At 41.6% G+C, this 20580-nt stretch overlaps 1 long non-coding RNA gene across 2 annotated transcripts; it reads right to left on the bottom strand.

Moving 5' to 3' along the window:
- Positions 1-8583: 8583 nt before the first annotated feature.
- Positions 8584-13835, bottom strand: LOC142474994 (uncharacterized). Of its 2 annotated transcripts, none has more exons than XR_012790658.1 (3): positions 11217-13835; positions 10753-10821; positions 8584-9184 (listed from the first exon to the last, which is right to left on the bottom strand). It is a non-coding gene; the product is annotated as an uncharacterized LOC142474994 (long non-coding RNA). The 2 variants fall into 2 exon arrangements; XR_012790659.1 differs by having other exon boundaries at positions 10753-10818.
- Between the last annotated feature and the right edge of the window lie 6745 nt (positions 13836-20580).

Below are 20580 nucleotides of genomic sequence, written 5' to 3'. Positions count from 1 at the left end.
GCCCTTTGTTATCTGGGTTTCATTCTTCCCACTTTCTATGTATCTGACACGTTACCCTAAGGGAAGCTGAGAAATCGAAAAGATCTGACCAGGACCATTAGTCCAACCCGCATTGCAGCTGGGGTTTTTATACCTAGTTTAGGTGTTCTGGATCTCTATTCTAAATTGAGTGAGCTGATGGTAAATATTGATGATGCTCTTAATCAGACAAGTGATGCTATCATCCGTTTGACTAATGAACAAGAGCATATCCAAACAGTATTATTACAGAATAGAATGGCTCTTGATTATCTGCTAGCATCACAAGGAGGTGTTTGTAAACTTGTAGGACAGAAATGCTGTGCCTATATTGAGGATGAGTCTGGCGCTATTCATAAAGATATGGATAAGTTACAGGAAATTCAGGCAAGGATGCGTAAAGAATCCTCAGGCCTTAGCTTAAATTGGATGTCAGGACTCACTAGTTGGATCGGAGAATTAGGTAAATGCTTTCATTTGTCTCAAGGAAACCTTCAGTTTCATCTCACGCCATGTATGCAACTAATAATTCATATGTGGCCATGAACAGAGTCTATGATACTATTGGTCCCCATAAGGCCATAGTCATAGAGAAGCGTACCTAGTAAGGGTATTTGTTCTTTTAGAGAACAAAAAGGAGGGATTGTTAGGACCAGTATGTCAGGCCAGAGTCTGCACTCATGTTAAGCTTCCATTTTGTCTGGTCATAACTAGTTAAGATTCTGTAGTCAGCCTATGCTGAAATATAATTCATAAATGCACTCAGTCTCTGCTAAATTGCATTTCTTTTCTTTCTGGTCAGGATATTACTAGATACTTTTGTGAGGTCAATTTCCTGGTGTTTTAGTAGAATATAATAGAATGGTTCTCTGCAAGAAGCAAGGTAGTGAAATAAAGTTGATAAGACTCAAGGTCTCTTTTGATAACAGACAATGAATAAGCTATGTATTTAGACAATTGCTTGTATTGAAAATAAACACGTCTCAAAAGTCACGCCACTAATATGTCCTGCCCCATAATCACGCCTCTAATCAAAGCTACGCCCAAGACACACCTAGTATACGCCCAAGACACGCCTATGTTACGCCTCTAACCAATATCTTTTTTCTTTCTGTATAAAAATCATTACCCTATGAGTAATAAATTGAGACAAAGGATTTGAAACCTGGCGTGCGTTACGTTTCATTTTGTTCGTCTCCCAGGCCTGATAAGGTTCATCAAAAATCGGAGATAACAGTGGCAGGGCGTGAAAAACTTCTCCGGGGGAGTCTGCTGCAAACGGTGCAGAAGGTGTATCCAGTCACAAGGCTTCAGTGTACCTCGCAGAGGAAAGGTTCCTCTCGGTTCTGAAGCGTGGGTGAAGGAATAACGGATTTTCCTTTCACAGGGGCATTAGCACCGAGCAAATAATGTATACCCGCAATGTCAGCCTCTATCTTCTCCATCCGTTGATCCATCCGTTGCTCCATTTGTAGCATCCGTTGCTCCACATTTAACATGGTCTCCAGAAGCAGATCTATCTTTGCTAGCACAATAGAATTCCCGGGGAGATCCACACTTATCCCATTCAGCATCCGGTCCAACGAGCTGCTTCTTGTGCATGGCGTCTGGACATCTGGGGAGATGGGTGCAATGGAGGATGAGATGGGGGTTCCATGGAGAGAAGCGGCATCGATGGAGAGTGGAGGAGGTGACCTGTGGATACGCGGTAGAGGAGAAGCGGTAGCGTCGAAGAGGGATGGAGAAGGCGACCTTTGGATTTCCTGGCGAGAAGCAGAGTCGTCTAAGAGCAAACGAGAAAGTGACCCGTGGATTTCAGAGGCGGCAGCGTCGTCAGATGGAACCGGAGAAGATGGGGGTGGAGAAGACGGGATGAAGATTCCCGGGACAGCTAAAGCAGAGTCATCGAAGCATATGGGAAGTGGTCTGCGGGTCCTATGGGTTGGCTGCCATTCGTTTTGCGTAGAGCGTATTACCGTATATCTTCTTCACATAATGAGGCTTACGTCTAACAAAACCCTTAACCTTTGGGGTCAGCAGAAGGTTTTCTTTATTGGCCTTAGCCTGTCGCTTCGCCCTTGGCGTGGAAACGGCAACTGCCTTTCGCTTTTTCAGCATGACAGGCACGGCAGAGGTGAGAGGGTTCTTGCGTCCATAGAACCGGGTATGCTCCATGGAAGCAGGTGGCACAATGCAGTACAGTATCTGGACAAGGGCAAGTTCAGATAAAGATCCTGGAGTGGTGGCCTATGCAAAGTGTATGACCTTTTATGCATGGCGGCCAGGTACAGGTGTTGAAAGGTGTTGAAAGTGGGCGTGTGAGTCATTACCGTATAAATACACCATCCATTTTGTGTATTGACTGCACATAGAATACACATCGACTAAACATCGAATATACATTCTTGTGTTTGTATTTCTTTCCACTCGCAGCAATGCCTGTTAAAAAGATTTCAAAGGATCTCAGCATGCGAATTAAGGAGATGTACACGAGCGGACACCGAATTGCTGCTATCCAACGCTGGTTAGCTACTTCTGACCTCGTTGTGCCATTAACCACCGTGAGCTATCATGCACAAGGAAAAAACAGAGACCGGAAAAAGGCACCAAGGGATACAAACGCGTAAGTATATTTATAAAACTTAACAACAAAAAAATATAGAAAACTGTACTGTACATCTACAGTACAGTTCTGTATCTACTGTAATACTGTTGTTATTTCTGTTGATTTATATTACAACATACTGTACAGTAGTTTGTCTATTTAAATTTATAGTACAGCAGTATAATGTACATTTTTTGTATATTTCAATTAATCTTACAACGGTATATACTGAATAGGATGTACTGTATATTTATATTTATATTACAACAGTATATTTATTTTGTATATTTATATTTATAGTACAACAGTATATATATTTTGTCTATTTATATTTATAGTACAGCAGTATAGTGTACATTTTTTGTATATTTCAATTAATCTTACAACGGTATACAGTATACTGAATAGGATGTACTGTATATTTATATTTATATTACAACAGTATATTTATTTTGTATATTTATATTTATAGTACAACAGTATATATATTTTGTCTATTTATATTTAATGTACTGTATATTACAACATTACATTTATATACATTTTATATTGCTGCATATTAATAAAACAATATAATTTCTTTACATTGTAGGGAGACAACTGTTCTGGTGGACAAAATAAGTGAGGAGAATGATGAGAGGAGTGCATTAAGGGTCAAATACACTCTGCAGGAAAAGCACAATCTGACTGTATCCGAGACCAGCATAAAGAAGATGAGACGCAGCATTGGATGAAAATATGGACGTGTGAGGTTAGTACTGGACAGTACAGGAGGTAAAAGTGTTGTTAAGCAAACTGTACTACACTGTGCCGCTAAAAAAATTTTTTCCTTGTCATTACAGAGCGTACCCCATGATACGGGACGCAAACAAAATCAAAAGAGTGGTCCAGGCCCAGGCATGGATCGACAGTGGGGAGACTTTCAAGGATTGCATCTTCACTGATGAGTCTACTGTGTCGCTGGAGAGATTTGCAAGATTTGCGTTCCACAAAAAAGGCCGCTTATCTTTGAAGCCGCGGCCAAAACACCCTGTGAAGCTGCATGTGTGGGGTGCCATCTTTAGGCGTGGACCGGGATGCATTGTCATCTTTGAAGGTAAAATGTATCAAATATAATGTCGCCTAATGCACTGTACTTGACTAGTGTTGCCTTACCGTATGCACTGTACTGTACTATTCTGCAGTTTTTTGAGCACTTTTCTTTTCTTGCTATAGGAATCATGAATAAAGCTTTCTTCCAAGACAACATTGTGCAATACATCACACGCGACTTCCCCAGTGGTCACCGCTTCTACCAGGACAACGATCCCAAGCACACTGCGTCAACGGCACATATCCTTGAGCGCGGCATCAACTGGGTGAAGACGCCAGCGGAGTAAGTGCAGTAGACCGTGTCCCATTTTTGTTCCCCACTGTTTTTAGCTCTTAAACCAATTGTCCTTTCTTTCCAATGACAGGTCGCCAGACTTCAATCCGATCGAAATGGTCTGGCATCAGCTGAAGGACCATATCCGGAAAGTGGTGAAACCCTCCAAAAAGGACGAGTTGTTGAAAGGCATACTGAGTTTTTGGAACGATGTACTCACCGTGGAACGCTGCAATAAATATATAGACCATATTGCCACTGTGTTGCCCATTGTCATCACGCGTAATGGGCAAGCATCAGGAAAGTAGTACTGTGCTGTAGTATTGTAAGTACAGTATGTTACAGGTAAGTATGGCAAAGATTTTTTCTTTCCAGATAGTAAGAGTACTAGTACTGTATACAGTAGTTAGTTTTTTCTTTACAGAGAGAGCAGCACCAGCCATCAGGTTACAGTACATATAATTTAACAGTAGTCAGAGTATACAGTAGTTCCAGTACAGTATACAGTACACTAGTTTGACAGTACTACAATAACTGCCTACTACAGTAACTGCCCCATTTTTTTTTCTTTCCAGACAAAGCTGCACCAGCCACCTACAGTAGTTCTGCCATAATACAGTACAGTAACTGCACACATTTTTGGTTTTCTTGTCGTTCCAGGAAAAACGGTGGCCTAGGGGGATGGGGGCGTTGTGTCCAGTCAAATCTGCTTGTACAGTCAAATGTACAGTATATAAACAGCAGCAATGATGTACACAAAACCTCTCCTCTCTCAAGGAACTACTGTACTGCAGACAGAATGAGGAAAAGATAAAGACTAAAGAAAAATTAATTTTACTATACAGTACAGTATATACAGTACAGTATATTATACTGTACATTACAGTACTGTACTGTATATACTGTAGTATTAAATAATATTCTTATAAATGTGCATTACTCATGTTTCCCCATGTTTTACAAAGGTTTTCCAAATGGTTATCCAATTTCAAGCTGCCAAAATAACTTAATAAAGACTGCATTACTGTATGTATTATTCCTGATTATTTTTATATTTGTATTTTTTGGTTCCTGATAAAATAAAATAAATATTTATTCACTTTCCTGCGAATCATAATCATTGACAGCCACCCCTACAGTGCACCAATGAATTATTTTATTTATTTATTTATAAAATATTTTACCAGGATTTATATATTTTTATTTTAAAGATATTAAAGAATGTACTGTATTGTATTAAAAACATGTGACTGTAAACCATAGTGACTGACAAATATTTTCACACCCTGATGAAATACTGTATCAGTGTACTCTCAATTCTCACAGTGCTGTGCACATCAGATTTACATTTCAAATTCGAGAGGGGATTTTTCAAAGCATTACCGTTCAAACAACAGGCCTCTAAGGGTTGGGGGAGGGGGATGGTGTGATTAGACGCAGGCGTGCTGAGTTGAGTGTTTGTAGCTCGGCTATGGGCGGATTAAGAACACAATGGCAATATGCAGAAGATCAACAACCCAGTGGAGAGAGGGGGATGGTACTGTAGGCTAGGGTGACTCAGCCGATTGACGCTTGGCTAGGGAGGGATTAAAAACTCTGGAGGTGTGTGGCTGAAATAGTTAACAGCAGTGTCATTTCAAAAGGCAGTTCATCATAATAATTGGATGAATAAACCCCCAAAGATAACCCCCAAATACAGTACATAAAAAGCAAGTCACTTTAACTCCCTTTGCTCCATGCACCAAAAATGTTTTGTGGCAGAAGAATTTAATAAAAGCTGCAGTATGTACAGTATTATTGTGTGTTGATGGTTAGAATTGCTGTGCACTTTAAATGTTTCAATATTGTAAATAAATGTTTTTGTACTGACTCCACCAATAAAAGACCATGTTGAATTGCCTCACATTGTTTCCATTTGCTCCTTTGCCAGTGTAACAAATGTACTGTAGAGGCTTGCTGCACTGGTTTTTAACTGGCTGGTCGCGCAATTGGCGTGGGAACTTCTGTTCTAGGGCACCTAGGAATAAAATTCTTTTTGCCCATAGATGTTAGGCACTGTATACCACTGTACAGTATACTGTGGAAGACACATAATGAAACAATACTGAATATGTAGAATAAATGCATAGTTTTATTTATTCAGGGTTTATTACACAGTATACTGTACGGCCGGAAAACATCAGCATACAGTACAATATTAGCCATCGAAATCCCCCCATTAGCCGTTTTCTTTTCTGAGAAAAAACAAAAAGAAAAGTTTTAATGTACAGTACAGTACAGTAATGGTCAGCCCCCTAAAGAAGTACCCAGCCAGCCCCACCAAATAATACGGCAACAAGACAGTACTCACCATTGAATTTCCCATTCAGCTTGCGCCGGCGCCGGTCCACTGCCAGTCCAGCTTTCTTCATCATCCAAGTCGATAGTTGGCAGCGGGACTAGTCCACCTGTAGTCAGCAGGTGAGGCTGGAAATCGCTTAGGTACATGCAAGCTTCATCAAAACTGCACGCCAAATCCAGCTCAGCCTCAGGCTCAGGGTTGTCACTGACAGTGGGACCGTCATTGGAAGCCGGTGCTGTTGCTGGTTCATTGCTTGGCAGCGACTGTCGCTTCTTAGTTGGTTTTCACACGACCCTTCGCCTTTTGCCGCCTCCATGATCCTAGATACGGGAAAAATCTGGTGACACACCAATACCCTCCAACAAATTGGGGCTCAATACGGTGAAAACAGGGGTCACTACATAACCTTTTCCTTACTGCACGCTTCCACGTATGAGTTGGCGAAAATTTGTAAAAGTCATATTTTTCGATAAAATACTGATAAATTTGAGCAACTGTTGCCATCTTATCCTCTGTTGCATTAATCGCGGCCCATATCACATACGCGTAACTTCTGTCGGGTTTTTGGAAAGCAGGCTGCACTTGAACACTCATGGTGGGTCTCTGCAGAATAGTGTAAGACAAACTGAAACTGGTCTTTGTCTTTCTTTAATATGAAAAGCCTAAATTGATACATTTTGACAACTCTTCCTTCAGTCTCAAGGCCAAGGCCAAGGCCAAGTTACTGTACAATGGCACACTGTGGCACAGTATCTTTTTTAAAAGAAACACCTGCAAGCCGACACATTACTGATTCGGCGGATTACAAGTCATGAATTTATGCCATCTGGCGGACACGCGAAGCATTGCAGCCTAGTAAATCCTGAACCATTATCAATTAACACATCAACCGCGCGTCAGCCGGGCATGCGCCTGGCTGGGAAGGCAAAAGGAGCCCGGCATGCTCCAGGTGAACAGCGTGGCATTCCAGGAACATGCCAGGTAAAAGCCGGTGATTAGTAAGAATAAAAGCTGCCGCAGCAGTATTTAACATTGTTAATCATAATAAACGTGTTTTGTTTGATGAATAAGTACTTTCCTCTCTCCCCCTCCAGTCACTCACATCCGTCGCTGCCTCTGTACTCCAGTGTCTGTGTGTGTGTGTATCGGTGTATATGTGTGTATCTATGTGTGTTTGTGTGTATCGCTATGTGTGTGTGTATTGGTGTATATGTGTGTGTGTATCGCTATGTGTGTGTGTGTGTGTGTGCGTGTGTGTGTGTGCGTGTGTATCGGTGTATATGTGTGTGTGTGTGTGTGTATCGCTATGTGTGTGTGTGTGTGTGTGTGTGTGTGTGTATCGTGTATATGTGTGTGTATCTATGTATGTGTGTATTGGTGTATATTTGTGTGTATATCACTATGTTTGTGTATTGGTGTATATGTGTGTGTGTATCGCTATGTGTGTGTGTATCGGGGTGTGTGTATCGGTGTATATGTGTGTGTATCTGTGTGTGTGTGTGTGTATTGGTGTGTGTGTGTGTGTCGCTATGTGTGTGTGTGTCGCTATGTGTGTGTGTGTGTGTGTATCGGTGTATATGTGTGTGTATCTATGTGTGTGTGTATTGGTGTATATGTGTGTGTGTATCGCTATGTTTGTGTATTGGTGTATATGTGTGTGTGTATCGCTATGTGTGTGTGTGCATCGCTATGTGTGTGTGTATCGGGGTGTGTGTGTGTGTATCGGTGTATATGTGTGTGTATCTATGTGTGTGTGTGTATTGGTGTGTGTGTGTGTCACTATGTGTGTGTGTGTGTGTGTCATTTTGTCGATATGTATGTCCTTATATATTTTGTGTGTGTGTGTGTGTATTGGTGTGTGTGTGTGTGTCGCTATGTGTGTGTGTGTGTGTGTATCGGTGTATATGTGTGTGTATCTATGTGTGTGTGTATTGGTGTATATGTGTGTGTGTATCGCTATGTTTGTGTATTGGTGTATATGTGTGTGTGTATCGCTATGTGTGTGTGTGCATCGCTATGTGTGTGTGTATCGGGGTGTGTGTGTGTATCGGTGTATATGTGTGTGTATCTATGTGTATGTGTGTATTGGTGTGTGTGTGTGTGTGTGTGTCACTATGTGTGTGTGTGTGTGTCATTTTGTCGATATGTATGTCCTTATATATTTTTCATGTTACAAGTCAAATATGTATTAAGAAGAGAATCAGCCAATTTTCAAAACCAGTAAAATATTTATTAACTATTGAAAACACAACATATAAGAAAACTTTTAAATAACTTTTACTTTAAACTGTAAACATAAAACATCTCAACGTATTTCAAATTACTTCATGCCAATACATTTCTACTGGGAGGCGTCAAATTCCTCCACAGTATCATGAACAAGTTCCTAAAACTTTCGTCTTTAACGAAGTTTTGACATTTTGTCCAGTGGCGTGATATAATGTAAGAAACTTTTAAAGAAATCCATGTCCTCATTGCTGCCCGCCATCATTTCATGTAGAAGTCCAAATTTCTGTTCCTCGATATTAATCATTTTACGACGTAAATCGTTAGTGGTCCTGGCTTTTTTGGCGACTGGTTCAGCAGCCGCCACACACACAGGAACTAAGTCGTCTTCGACGAAGGACAGCTCAACGAAGCTGTCCTGTGTACTTGTTTCCTCCAGGTTTGACTCGGTTCTCGCTGGGAGCATTTGTTCTTTCAGAAACATCATATTTGCAAAGTAAGGCCACGTTGATGTATATTCGCTGGTGGTGCCTGGACCGGGGTCTCCTGATCGTGGTGGCTTCACTTTTTTTTAACTCTCTTCTGAAAGCATCTGTTAGATTCTTCCATTTATTTTTGGCAACATCCGCTATAAATAGAAATAAAAAATATATATATTTTCTTGTAATACATATAACATATTACATTATTGCTGTATGGGGCATGGAAAATATGTTACCACAGGGGGGTGGGGACGCTGTTAGGGGTATGGAAAATATGTTACCACAGGGGTGTGCGGACGCTGTAGGAGGTATGGAAAATATGTTACCACAGAGGGGTGCAAACGTTGTAAGGGGTATGGAAAATATGTTACCACAGAGGGGTGCGAACGCTGTAAGGGGTATGGAAAATATGTTACCACAAGCGGGTTGGGACACTGTAAGGGGTATGGAAAATATGTTACCACAGGGGGGTGCGGACGCTGTAGAGGGTATGGAAAATATGTTACCCCAGGGGGGTGCGGACGCTGTAAGGAGTATGGAAAATATGTTACCACAGGGGGGTGTGGACGCTGTAAGGGGTATGGAAAATATGTTACCACAGAGTGGTGCGGACGCTGTAGGAGGTATGGAAAATATGTTACCACAGGGGGGTGCGGACGCTGTAGGGGGTATGGAAAATGTTAACACAGGGGGGTGCGGACGCTGTAAGGGGTATGGAAAATATGTTAACCCAGGGGAGTGCGGACGCTGTAAGGGGTATGGAAAATATGTTACCACAGGGGGGTGTGGACGCTTTAAGGGGTATGGAAAATATGTTACCACAGGGGGGTGCGGAAGCTTTAAGGGGTATGGAAAATATGTTACCACAGGGGGGTGCGGACGCTTTAAGGCAGGCCTGCACAACACATGGCCCGCGGGGCGCATGCGGCCCACCTGCACTCATTGTGCGGCCCGCGGCGGCTTTCCCACGTCCTCCCTCCCGAGCCTCCACTCCCGGCCGCGAGTCCTCCTCTCCCGACCGCGAGTCCCCCCCTCCACTCCCGGCCGTGGGTCTCCCCCTCCTCTCCGTCACGAGTCCACCCCTCCTCTCCCGGCCGCGAGTCCCCCCCTCCTCTCCTGGCCGCGAGTCCCCCCGTCCCCCGCCCGGGAGCCCCCTCCTCTCCCGCCCAGGAGCCACGAACCCCCTCTCAGGACTGCACGAGCATGCTAGTCCTGCCTGCTCCATGAGGTGCCGTTAGGGGGAGGTGAGGTGCTGTTGGGTGGGAGGTGAGGTGCCAGGGGGGGGTGAGGTGCCAGGGGGGGTGAGGTGCAAGGGGGAAGTGAGGTGCAAGGGGGGGTGAGGTGCAGGAGGGGGTGAGGTGCATGGGGGGTGAGGTGCAGGGGGGGTGGGATGTGTGGTCTGCAAGGGGGTATTGTGTTTTGTGGAGGGGGAGTATCGTGTATGGGTGAGGGGGAGAGATGGGGGTATGAGATAGAGGGTGAGTCTCGCAAAGGTTGATGATGAGGGGTGCAGGGGGAGATATGAGGATGAGGGGTGCTGGGGGAGATATGAGGATGAGGTGTGCTGGGGGAGATTTGAGGATGATGGGGTGCTGGGGCAGATATGAGGATGATGAGGGGTGCTGAGAGAGATTGATGAGGGGTGCTGGAGGAGATATGAGGATGATGATGAGAGGTGCTGGGGGAGATATGATGATGATGATGATGATTTTACCCGTGTGGCCCGAATCTGTTTTCCTTGGAGCAGTTCGGCCCTTCTCACTTTACAAGTTGTGCAGGCCTGCTTTAAGGGGTAAGGAAAATATGTTACCACAGGGGGGTCGGACGCTGTAGGGGGAATGGAAAATATGTTACCACGGGGGGGGGGGGGGTGCGGACGCTGTAGGGGGTATGGAAAATATGTTACAACAGAGGGGTGCGGACGCTGTAGGGGGAATGGAAAATATGTTACCACGGGTGGGGGGGTGCGGACGCTGTAAGGGGTATGGAAAATGTTACCACAGGGGGGTGCGGACGCTGTAAGGAGTATGGAAAATACGTTACCACAGGGGTGTGTGGACGCTGTAAGGGGTATGGAAAATACGTTACCACAGGGGGGTGCGGACGCTGTAGGGGGTATGGAAAATATGTTACCTCAGGGGGGGTGCGGACGCTGTAGGTGGTATGGAAAATACTTACATGAAATGTTCAGATTGAGCCCTATCTCCTTCCAGAGCTTGTCATGCACTATCCTGTCATGGTATAATTTTGCACGTTTGTTGTATAATAAATCCCTCACTGAGACCTCTGAAATCAGTAATTCAATAAGTGCAGGATCCATTTTACCTATACCAGTCTGCTCCTTCAATATATTCTCACGATTATCAGCAGCTACTTGTAGAAACTTGGTACTTCCTTCCTATTGTCTGGTTCCTAGTCACGTGATCAGCCCTCCGCGCCGAAACTTAAATCTTCATGTCGGCTTCAACTCAGTACGCCTCCGCACGGCTGCGGAAGCATGCGGCGGCATGCACTAAAGCCACCCACCATGCCGATGCAAGGGGTAAGACAGGAGGATCAGCGCTGTCTTCCACAGCATGCCCGGGGCCTTATCCTGCAGGGAGGGGGAGGAGTCTGTTTCTGGCAGCTTCCTCTTATCCTGCAGGGAGGGGAGGAGTCAGTGTCTGGAAGCTTCCTCTTATCCTGCAGGGAGGGGGAGGAGTCAGTGTCTGGCAGCTTCCTCTTATCCTGCAGGGAGGGGGAGGAGTCAGTGTCTGGCAGGTTCCTCTTATCCTGCAGGGAGGGGAGGAGTCAGTGTCTGGCTTCTTCCTCTTATCCTGCAGGGAGGGAGAGGAGTCAGTATCTGGCAGCTTCCTCTTATCCTGCAGCAAGGGGGAGGAGTCAGTGTCTGGCAGCTTCCTCTTATCCTGCAGCGAGGGGGAGGAGTCAGTGTCTGGAAGCTTCCTCTTATCCTGCAGGGGGGGTCAGTGTCCGGCAGCTTCCTCTTATCCTGCATGGAGGGAGAGGAGTCAGTGTCCGGCTTCTTCCTCTTATCCTGCAGGGAGGGGGAGGAGTCAGTGTCTGGAAGCTTCCTCTTATCCTGCAGGGTGGGGGAGGAGTCAGTGTCTGGCAGCTTCCTCTTATCCTGCAGGGAGGGGGAGGAGTCAGTGTCTGGCAGCTTCCTCTTATCCTGCTGGGATGGAGAGGAGTCAGTGTCTGGCAGCTTCCTCCTATCCTGCAAGACTGTGGGGGTCAGTGTCTTGCTCTTACTGTACTTCCTGTCCTATCACCTCCTCTGTATGGCACCAACATATTCCGTAGAGCAGTACAATGTGGGTTGGGAGGGAAAGAACATTGTATTGAAAGAACCATTGCAGTTTTAACCTCTATACTGTTTTATTCCATGTCTTTTTAAACAAAATTATGTATGAATTAGACAAACAATGAGTAATTAAGAGTCAGGGCATGTGAAAAAAAATTAAAAGGCGGGATGTGTGCCAAGCACGCTTATTCTAAGGCCTCAGCCAGGCTGGCGCTGAGCTGGCGGGCGCGCTCACGCTGGCCGCAATTAAACATATTGTGGCAATGTGTGTGGCCAGCGTGAGCAAGCATCTGCGCCCGCTCGGAGCTTAGAGCAAGCAAATTAAATTTTGCTACGTCAATGAGGGCGAACCAGCTCCGTGACGTCATGGCTGCACCCCCATGCGAGTGCGCCTAGCTGGCCACGAATCACCGAGCAGGGCATGGCGCAGCGCATGAGCGCCAGCGAGCCCGTCCCCTGCCTGGCCGAGGTTTAAGTGAAACTTATTTGTGTTTTGTCACTGAAATTGTTTTTTGATAGAATTAAATACTTGAGTATAATTTTTTTTTTTCCTGCTGAAATTTGTAAAGTATCAGTTGGAATACACAATACAATTGATTTACTGTATGGTAACTGTTAGGACCAATATGTCAGGCCAGAATCTGCACACGTTAAGCTTCCATTTTGTCTGGTGATAACTAGTTAAGATTCTGTAGTCAGCCTTTTGCTGAAATATAATTCCTAACAATATTTCTTTTCTTCCTGCTAAGGATATTGCTAAGATACTTTTGTGTTGTCAATTTCCTGATGTTTTAGTTAGAATATAATAGAATGGTTCTCTGCAAGAAGCAAAATAGTGTAAAATAGTTGCTAAAGACTCAAGGTCTCTTTTGATAACAGACAATGAATAAGCTATGTAGTCAGACATTGCTTGTATTGTAAAAGACATGTCCCAAAAGTCACGCCACTAATATGTCCTGCCCCTAAATCACGCCTCTAATCAAAGCTACGCCCAGGACACACCTAGGATACGCCTATGTTACACCTAGGATACGCCTATGTTACGCCTCTAACCAATATCTTCTTTTTTATATATAAAAGTCATTACCCTATGAGTAATAAATTGAGACAAAGGATTTGAAACCTGGCTTGCGTTACGTTTCATTTCGTTCGTCTTCCAGGCCTGAAGTTCACCAAAGACCGGAGATAACAGTGGCAGGGCGTGAAAGCTTCCCCGGGGAAGTCTGCTGCAAACGGTGCAGATGGTGTAGTATCCAGTCACAAGGCTTCAGTGTACCTGGCAGAGGAAAGGTTCCTCTCGGTTCTGAAGCATAGGTGAGGAAATTAGATTTTCCTTCAGTAACTAAAGTAAGATACATATTTTGGATTGAAAAGTATCTAAATGCCATTGAAACAGGATATCCTCTCCATAGGAAAGTAATCAGCGGGCACTGCTTGGACAAAAAATGGCTGGAAAGGCTGGAAAGAAGGATTGAAAGAAGAAAAGAAAGAAGGAAAGAAAGAAGGAAAGAAGGAAGGAAAGAAGGAAGGAAAGAAAGAAGGAAAGAAAGAAGGAAAGAAAGAAGGAAAGAAAGAAGGGTAGAAAGAAGGAAGGAAAGACGGAAAGAAAGAAGGAAGGAAAGACGGAAAGAAAGAAGGAAGGAAAGAAGGAAAGAAAGAAAGAAGGAAAGAAGGAAGGAAAGAAGGAAGGAAAGAAGGAAGGAAAGAAAGAAGGAAAGAAGGAACGAAAGAAGGAAAGAAAGTAGGAAGGAAAGACGGAAAGAAAGAAGGAAAGAAGGAAAGAAGGAAAGAAGGAAAGAAAGAAGGAAAGGAAAGAAAGAAGGAAAGAAGGAAGTAAAGACGGAAAGAAAGAAGGAAAGAAAGAAGGAAAGAAGGAAGGAAAGAAAGAAGGAAAGAAGGAAAGAAAGAAGGAAAGAAGGAAAGAAAGAAGGAAAGAAGGAAAGAAAGAAGGAAAGAAAGAAGCAAAGAAGGAAAGAAAGAAGGAAAGAAATAAGGAAAGAAAGAAGGAAGAAAGGAAAGAAAGAAGGAAAGAAGGAAAGAAGGAAAGAAAGAAGGAAAGAAAGAAGGAAAGAAAGAAGGAAAGAAAGAAGGAAAGAAGGAAAGAAAGAAGGAAGGAAGGAAAGAAAGAAGGAAAGAAAGAAAGAAAGAAGGAAAGAAGGAAGGAAAGAAGGAAAGAAAGAAGGAATCTATTTTGATCTGGTTTGAAACTGATTGGCCGGCGAAGCCGGCCAATTCAGTTGAACAGCAATTCTACTTGTTACCAAGTAGAACAAAGATAAACCAGTCAAACAAAAATGAAATGAACCCAACAAGTGCACTGATGAAGTGCACTTAAAACAGAAGGGTTAAATCTGAAGAACCCTGATTGGTGGATACCGAGCAAAGCACCCCGCCTAACGCCCACTGGGAGGCAAACTCTGAAACCGTCCCAGTAGACTCGGCGTACGAGTACTCTGCCCGAATACGGGAGTGCACCAGCGCCCGGAACATGACCACGATGTTTGTCGGGACCCCCCCCTCCAAACACTGCTTCCTGGTTTTACAAATGGCTACCTTAGCCAATGCCAGGAGCAGGTTGACCAGGAGATCCCTAGGCTTATTGTCCCGGGACACTGGGCACCCAAAAATAAAAAGATGAGGTGAGAAGTGCAACCAGAACAGCAGGAGCAAGCTCCTCAAGAAGGAAAAGAGGGGTTGCAGTCTGGCACAACTCGAATAAAGAAGGAAAGAAAGAAGGAAAGAAAGAAGGAAAGAAAGAAGGAAAGAAGGAAAGAAAGAAGGAAAGAAAGAAGGAAAGAAAGAAGGAAAGAAGGAAAGAAGGAAAGAAAGAAGGACAGAAAGAAGGACAGAAAGAAGGACAGAAAGAAGGAAAGAAGGAAAGAAAGAAAGAAGGAAAGAAGGAAGGAAAGAAAGAAGGAAAGAAGCAAAGAAAGAAGGAAAGAAAGAAGGAAGGAAAGAAGGAAAGAAAGAAGGAAAGAAGGAAAGAAAGAAAGAAGGAAAGAAAGAAGGAAAGAAAGAAGGAAAGAAGGACAGAAAGAAGGAAAGAAAGAAAGAAGGAAAGAAAGAAGGAAAGAAGGAAAGAAAGAAGGAAAGAAAGAAGGAAAGAAGGAAGGAAAGAAGGAAAGAAAGAAGGAAAGAAAGAAGGAAAGAAGGACAGAAGGAAGGAAAGAAGGAAAGAAGGAAAGAAAGAAGGAAAGAAGGAAGGGAAGAAAGAAGGAAAGAAAGAAGGAAGGAAAGAAGGAAAGAAAGAAGGAAAGAAAGAAGGAAAGAAGGAAAGAAAGAAGGAAAGAAGGAAAGAAAGAAGGAAAGAAGGAAGGAAAGAAGGAAGGAAGGAAAGAAAGAAGGAAAGAAAGAAGAAAAGAAGGAAAGAAAGAAAGAAAGAAAGAAGGAAAGAAAGAAGGAAAGAAAGAAGGACAGAAAGAAGGAAAGAAAGAAGGAAATAAGGAAAGAAAGAAGGAAAGAAGGAAAGAAAGAGGGAAAGAAGGAAAGAAAGAAGGAAAGAAAGAAGGAAAGAAAGAAAAAAGGAAAGAAAGAAGGACAGAAAGAAAGAAGCAAAGAAGGAAAGAAAGAAGGAAAGAAGGAAAGAAAGAAAGAAGGAAAGTAAGAAGGAAAGAAAGAAAGAAGGAAAGAAAGAAGAAAAGAAAGATGGAAAGAAAGAAAGAAGGAAATAAGGAAAGAAAGAAGGAAAGAAGGAAAGAAAGAAAGAAGGAAAGAAAGAAGGACAGAAAGAAGGAAAGAAAGAAGGAAAGAAAGAAGGAAAGAAAGAAGGAAAGAAGGAAAGAAAGAAGGAAAGAAAGAAGGAAAGAAGGAAAGAAGGAAAGAAAGAAAGAAGGAAGGAAAGAAGCAAAGAAGGAAAGAAAGAAGGAAAGAAGGAAAGAAAGAAGGAAGGAAAGAAGGAAAGAAGGAAAGAAAGAATGAAAGAAAGAAGGAAAGAAGGACAGAAAGAAGGAAAGAAGGACAGAAAGAAGGAAAGAAAGAAGGAAAGAAAGAAAGAAGGAAAGAAGGAAAGAAGGAAAGAAGGAAAGAAAGAAGGAAATAAGGAAAGAAAGAAGGAAAGAAGGAAGGAAAGAAAGAAAGAAAGAAGGAAAGAAGGAAGGAAAGAAAGAAAGAAGGAAAGAAAGAAGGAAAGAAGGAAAGAAAGAAGGAAAGAAAGAAAGAAGGAAAGAAAGAAGGAAAGAAGGAAAGAAAGAAGGAAAGAAAGAAGGAAAGAAAGAAGGAAAGAAAGAAGGAAAGAAAGAAAGAAAGAAAGAAGGAAAGAAGGAAAGAAAGAAAGAAGGAAAGAAAGAAGGAAAGAAAGAAGGAAAGAAAGAAAGAAGGAAAGAAAGAAGGAAAGAAAGAAGGACAGAAAGAAGGAAAGAAGGAAAGAAGGAAAGAAAGAAAGAAAGAAAGAAAGAAGGAAAGAAAGAAGGAAAAAAAGAAGGAAAGAAAGAAGGAAAAAAAGAAGGAAAGAAAGAAGGAAGGAAAGAAAGAAGGAAAGAAAGAAGGAAAGAAAGAAGGAAAGAAGGAAAGAAAGAAAGAAAGAAGGAAAGAAGGAAAGAAAGAAGGAAAGAAGGAAAGAAAGAAAGAGAGGGAAAGAAAGAAGGAAAGAAAAGAATGAAAGAAAGAAAGAAGGAAAGAAAGAAGGAAAGAAAGAAGGAAAGAAGGAAAGAAGGAAAGAAGGAAAGAAAGAAAGAAAGAAAGAAGGAAAGAAGGAAAGAAGGAAAGAAAGAAGGAAAGAAAGAAGGACAGAAAGAAGGAAAGAAGGAAAGAAGGAAAGAAAGAAGGAAAGAAGGAAAGAAAGAAGGAAAGGAAAGAAAGAAGGAAAGAAGGAAAGAAGGAAAGAAGGAAAGAGAGAAGGAAAGAAAGAAGGAAAAAAAGAAGGAAAGAAAGAAGGAAGGAAAGAAAGAAGGAAAGAAGGAAAGAAGGACAGAAAGAAGGAAAGAAGGAAAGAAAGAAAGAAGGACAGAAAGAAGGAAAGAAGGAAAGAAAGACGGAAAGAAAGAAGGAAAGAAAGAAGGAAAGAAAGAGGGATAGAAAGAAAGAAAGAAGGAAAGAAAGAAAGAAGGAAAGAAAAGAAGGAAGGAAGGAAGGAAAGAAAGAAAGAAGGAAAGAAGGAAAGAAGGAAGGAAAGAAGGAAAGAAGGAAAGAAAGAAAGAAAGAAAGAAGGAAAGAAAGAAAGAAAGAAAGAAGGAAAGAAGGACAGAAAGAAGGAAAGAAAGAAGGAAAGGAAAGAAAGAAGGAAAGAAGGAAAGAGAGAAGGAAAGAAAGAAGGAAAAAAAGAAGGAAAGAAAGAAGGAAGGAAAGAAAGAAGGAAAGAAGGAAGGAAAGAAGGACAGAAAGAAGGAAAGAAAGAAGGAAAGAAGGAAATAAAGAAGGACAGAAAGAAGGAAAGAAGGAAAGAAAGAAAGAGGGAAAGAAAGAAGGAAAGAAAGAAAGAAGGAAAGAAAGAGGGAAAGAAAGAAGGAAAGAAGGACAGAAAGAAGGAAAGAAGGAAAGAAAGAAGGAAAGAAGGACAGAAAGAAGGAAAGAAGGAAAGAAAGAAAGAAGGAAAGAAAGAAGGAAAGAAGGACAGAAAGAAGGAAAGAAGGAAAGAAGGAAAGAAAGAAGGACAGAAAGAAGGAAAGAAGGAAAGAAAGAAAGAAGTAAAGAAAGAGGGAAAGAAAGAAGGAAAGAAAGAAGGAAAGAAAGAAAGAAGGAAAGAAAGAAGGAAAGAAGGAAAGAAAGAAGGAAAGAAAGAAGGAAAGAAAAGAAGGAAAGAAAGAAAGAAAGAAGGAAAGAAAGAAGGAAAGAAGGAAAGAAAGAAGGAAAGAAAGAAGGAAAGAAGGAAAGAAGGAAAGAAAGAAAGAAAGAAAGAAGGAAAGAAGGAAAGAAAGAAAGAAGGAAAGAAAGTAGGAAAGAAAGAAGGAAGGAAAGAAGGAAAGAAGGACAGAAAGAAGGAAAGAAGGAAAGAAAGAAGGACAGAAAGAAGGAAAGAAGGAAAGAAAGAAAGAAGGAAGGAAAGAAAGAAAGAAAGAAGGAAAGAAAAGAAGGAAGGAAGGAAAGAAGGAAAGAAGGAAAGAAGGAAGGAAAGAAAGAAAGAAGGAAAGAAAGAAGGAAAGAAAGAAAGAAAGAAGGAAAGAAGGAAAGAAAGAAGGAAAGAAAGAAGGAAAGAAGGAAAGAAAGAAGGAAAGAAAGAAGGAAAGAAGGAAAGAAAGAAGGAAAGAAAGAAGGAAAGAAAGAAGGAAAGAAGGAAAGAAAGAAAGAAAGAAGGAAAGAAAGAAGGACAGAAAGAAGGACAGAAAGAAAGACAGAAAGAAGGACAGAAAGAAGGAAAGAAAGAAAGAAGGAAGGAAAGAAGCAAAGAAGGAAAGAAAGAAGGAAAGAAAGAAGGAAGGAAAGAAGGAAAGAAAGAAGGAAAGAAAGAAGGAAAGAAGGAAAGAAGGAAGAAAGAAGGAAAGAAAGAAGGAAATAAGGAAAGAAAGAAGGAAAGAAGGAAAGAAGGACAGAAAGAAGGAAAGAAGGAAAGAAGGAAAGAAAGAAAGAAGGAAAGAAAGAAGGAAAGGAAAGAAAGAAGGAAAGAAGGAAAGAAGGAAAGAAAGAAAGAAGGAAAGAAAGAAGGAAAGGAAAGAAAGAAGGAAAGAAGGAAAGAAGGAAAGAAAGAAGGAAAGAAAGAAGGAAAAATAGAAGGAAAGAAAGAAGGAAGGAAAGAAGGAAAGAAGGAAAGAAAGAAGGAAAGAAAGAAGGAAAGAAGGAAAGAAAGAAAGAAAGAAGGAAAGAAGGAAAGAAAGAAGGAAGGAAAGAAGAAAAGAAGGAAAGAAAGAAAGAAGGAAAGAAAGAAGGAAAGAAAGAAGGAAGGAAAGAAGGACAGAAAGAAGGAAAGAAGGAAGGAAAGAAAGAAAGAAGGAAAGAAGGAAAGACAGAAGGAAAGAAAGAAAGAAAGAAGGAAAGAAAGAAAGAGAGGGAAAGAAAGAAGGAAAGAAAAGAATGAAAGAAAGAAAGAAGGAAAGAAAGAAGGAAAGAAAGAAAGAAGGAAAGAAAGAAAGAAGGAAAGAAAGAAAGAAGGAAGGAAAGAAGGAAAGAAGGACAGAAAGAAGGAAAGAAAGAAAGAAGGACAGAAAGAAGGAAAGAAGGAAAGAAAGAAGGAAAGAAAGAAGGAATGAAAGGGATAGAAAGAAAGAAAGAAGGAAAGAAAGAAAGAAGAAAGAAGGAAAGAAAAGAAGGAAGGAAGGAAAGAAGGAAAGAAAGAAGGAAAGTAGGAAGGAAAGAAAGAAAGAAAGAAGGAAAGAAAGAAGGAAAGAAAGAAAGAAAGAAGGAAAGAAGGAAAGAAAGAAGGAAAGAAAGAAGGAAAGAAGGAAAGAAAGAAGGAAAGAAAGAAGGAAAGAAGGAAAGAAAGAAGGACAGAAAGAAGGAAAGAAAGAAAGAAAGAAGGAAAGAAGGACAGAAAGAAGGAAAGAAGGAAAGAAAGAAGGAAAGAAAGAAAGAAGGAAAGAAAGAAGGAAAGAAGGAAAGAAAGAAGGAAAGAAAGAAAGAAGGAAAGAAAGAAGGAAAGAAGGACAGAAAGAAGGAAAGAAGGAAAGAAAGAAGGAAAGAAGGAAAGAAAGAAAGAAGGAAAGGAAAGAAGGAAAGAAGGAAAGAAAGAAGGAAAAAAGAAGGAAAGAAAGAAGGAAGGAAAGAAGGAAAGAAGGAAAGAAAGAAGGAAAGAAAGAAGGAAAGAAAGAAGGAAAGAAAGAAGGAAAGAAGGAAAGAAAGAAAGAAGGAAAGAAAAGAAGGAAAGAAAGAAAGAAAGAAAGAAGGAAAGAAAGAAGGAAAGAAAGAAAGAAGGAAAGAAGGAAGGAAAGAAGGAAAGAAAGAAAGAAGAAAAGAAAGAAAGAAGGACAGAAAGAAGGAAAGAAAGAAAGAAAGAAGGAAAGAAGGACAGAAAGAAGGAAAGAAGGAAAGAAAGAAGGAAAGAAGGACAGAAAGAAGGAAAGAAGGAAAGAAAGAAAGAAGGAAAGAAAGAAGGAAAGAAGGAAAGAAAGAAGGAAAGAAAGAAGGAAAGAAGGAAAGAAAGAAGGAAAGAAGGAAGGAAAGAAAGAAAGAAGGAAATAAGGAAAGAAAGAAGGAAAGAAAGAAGGAAAGAAAGAAGGACAGAAAGAAGGAAAGAAGGAAAGAAAGAAGGAAAGAAGGAAAGAAGGAAAGAAAGAAAGAAGGAAAGGAAAGAAAGAAGGAAAGAAGGAAAGAAGGAAAGAAAGAAGGAAAAAAAGAAGGAAAGAAAGAAGGAAGGAAAGAAGGAAAGAAGGAAAG

This window comes from Ascaphus truei, unplaced genomic scaffold (assembly GCF_040206685.1).
Source record: "Ascaphus truei isolate aAscTru1 unplaced genomic scaffold, aAscTru1.hap1 HAP1_SCAFFOLD_1045, whole genome shotgun sequence".
Lineage (NCBI taxonomy): Eukaryota > Metazoa > Chordata > Amphibia > Anura > Ascaphidae > Ascaphus > Ascaphus truei.
This window is presented reverse-complemented; position numbering and strand designations above follow the sequence as displayed.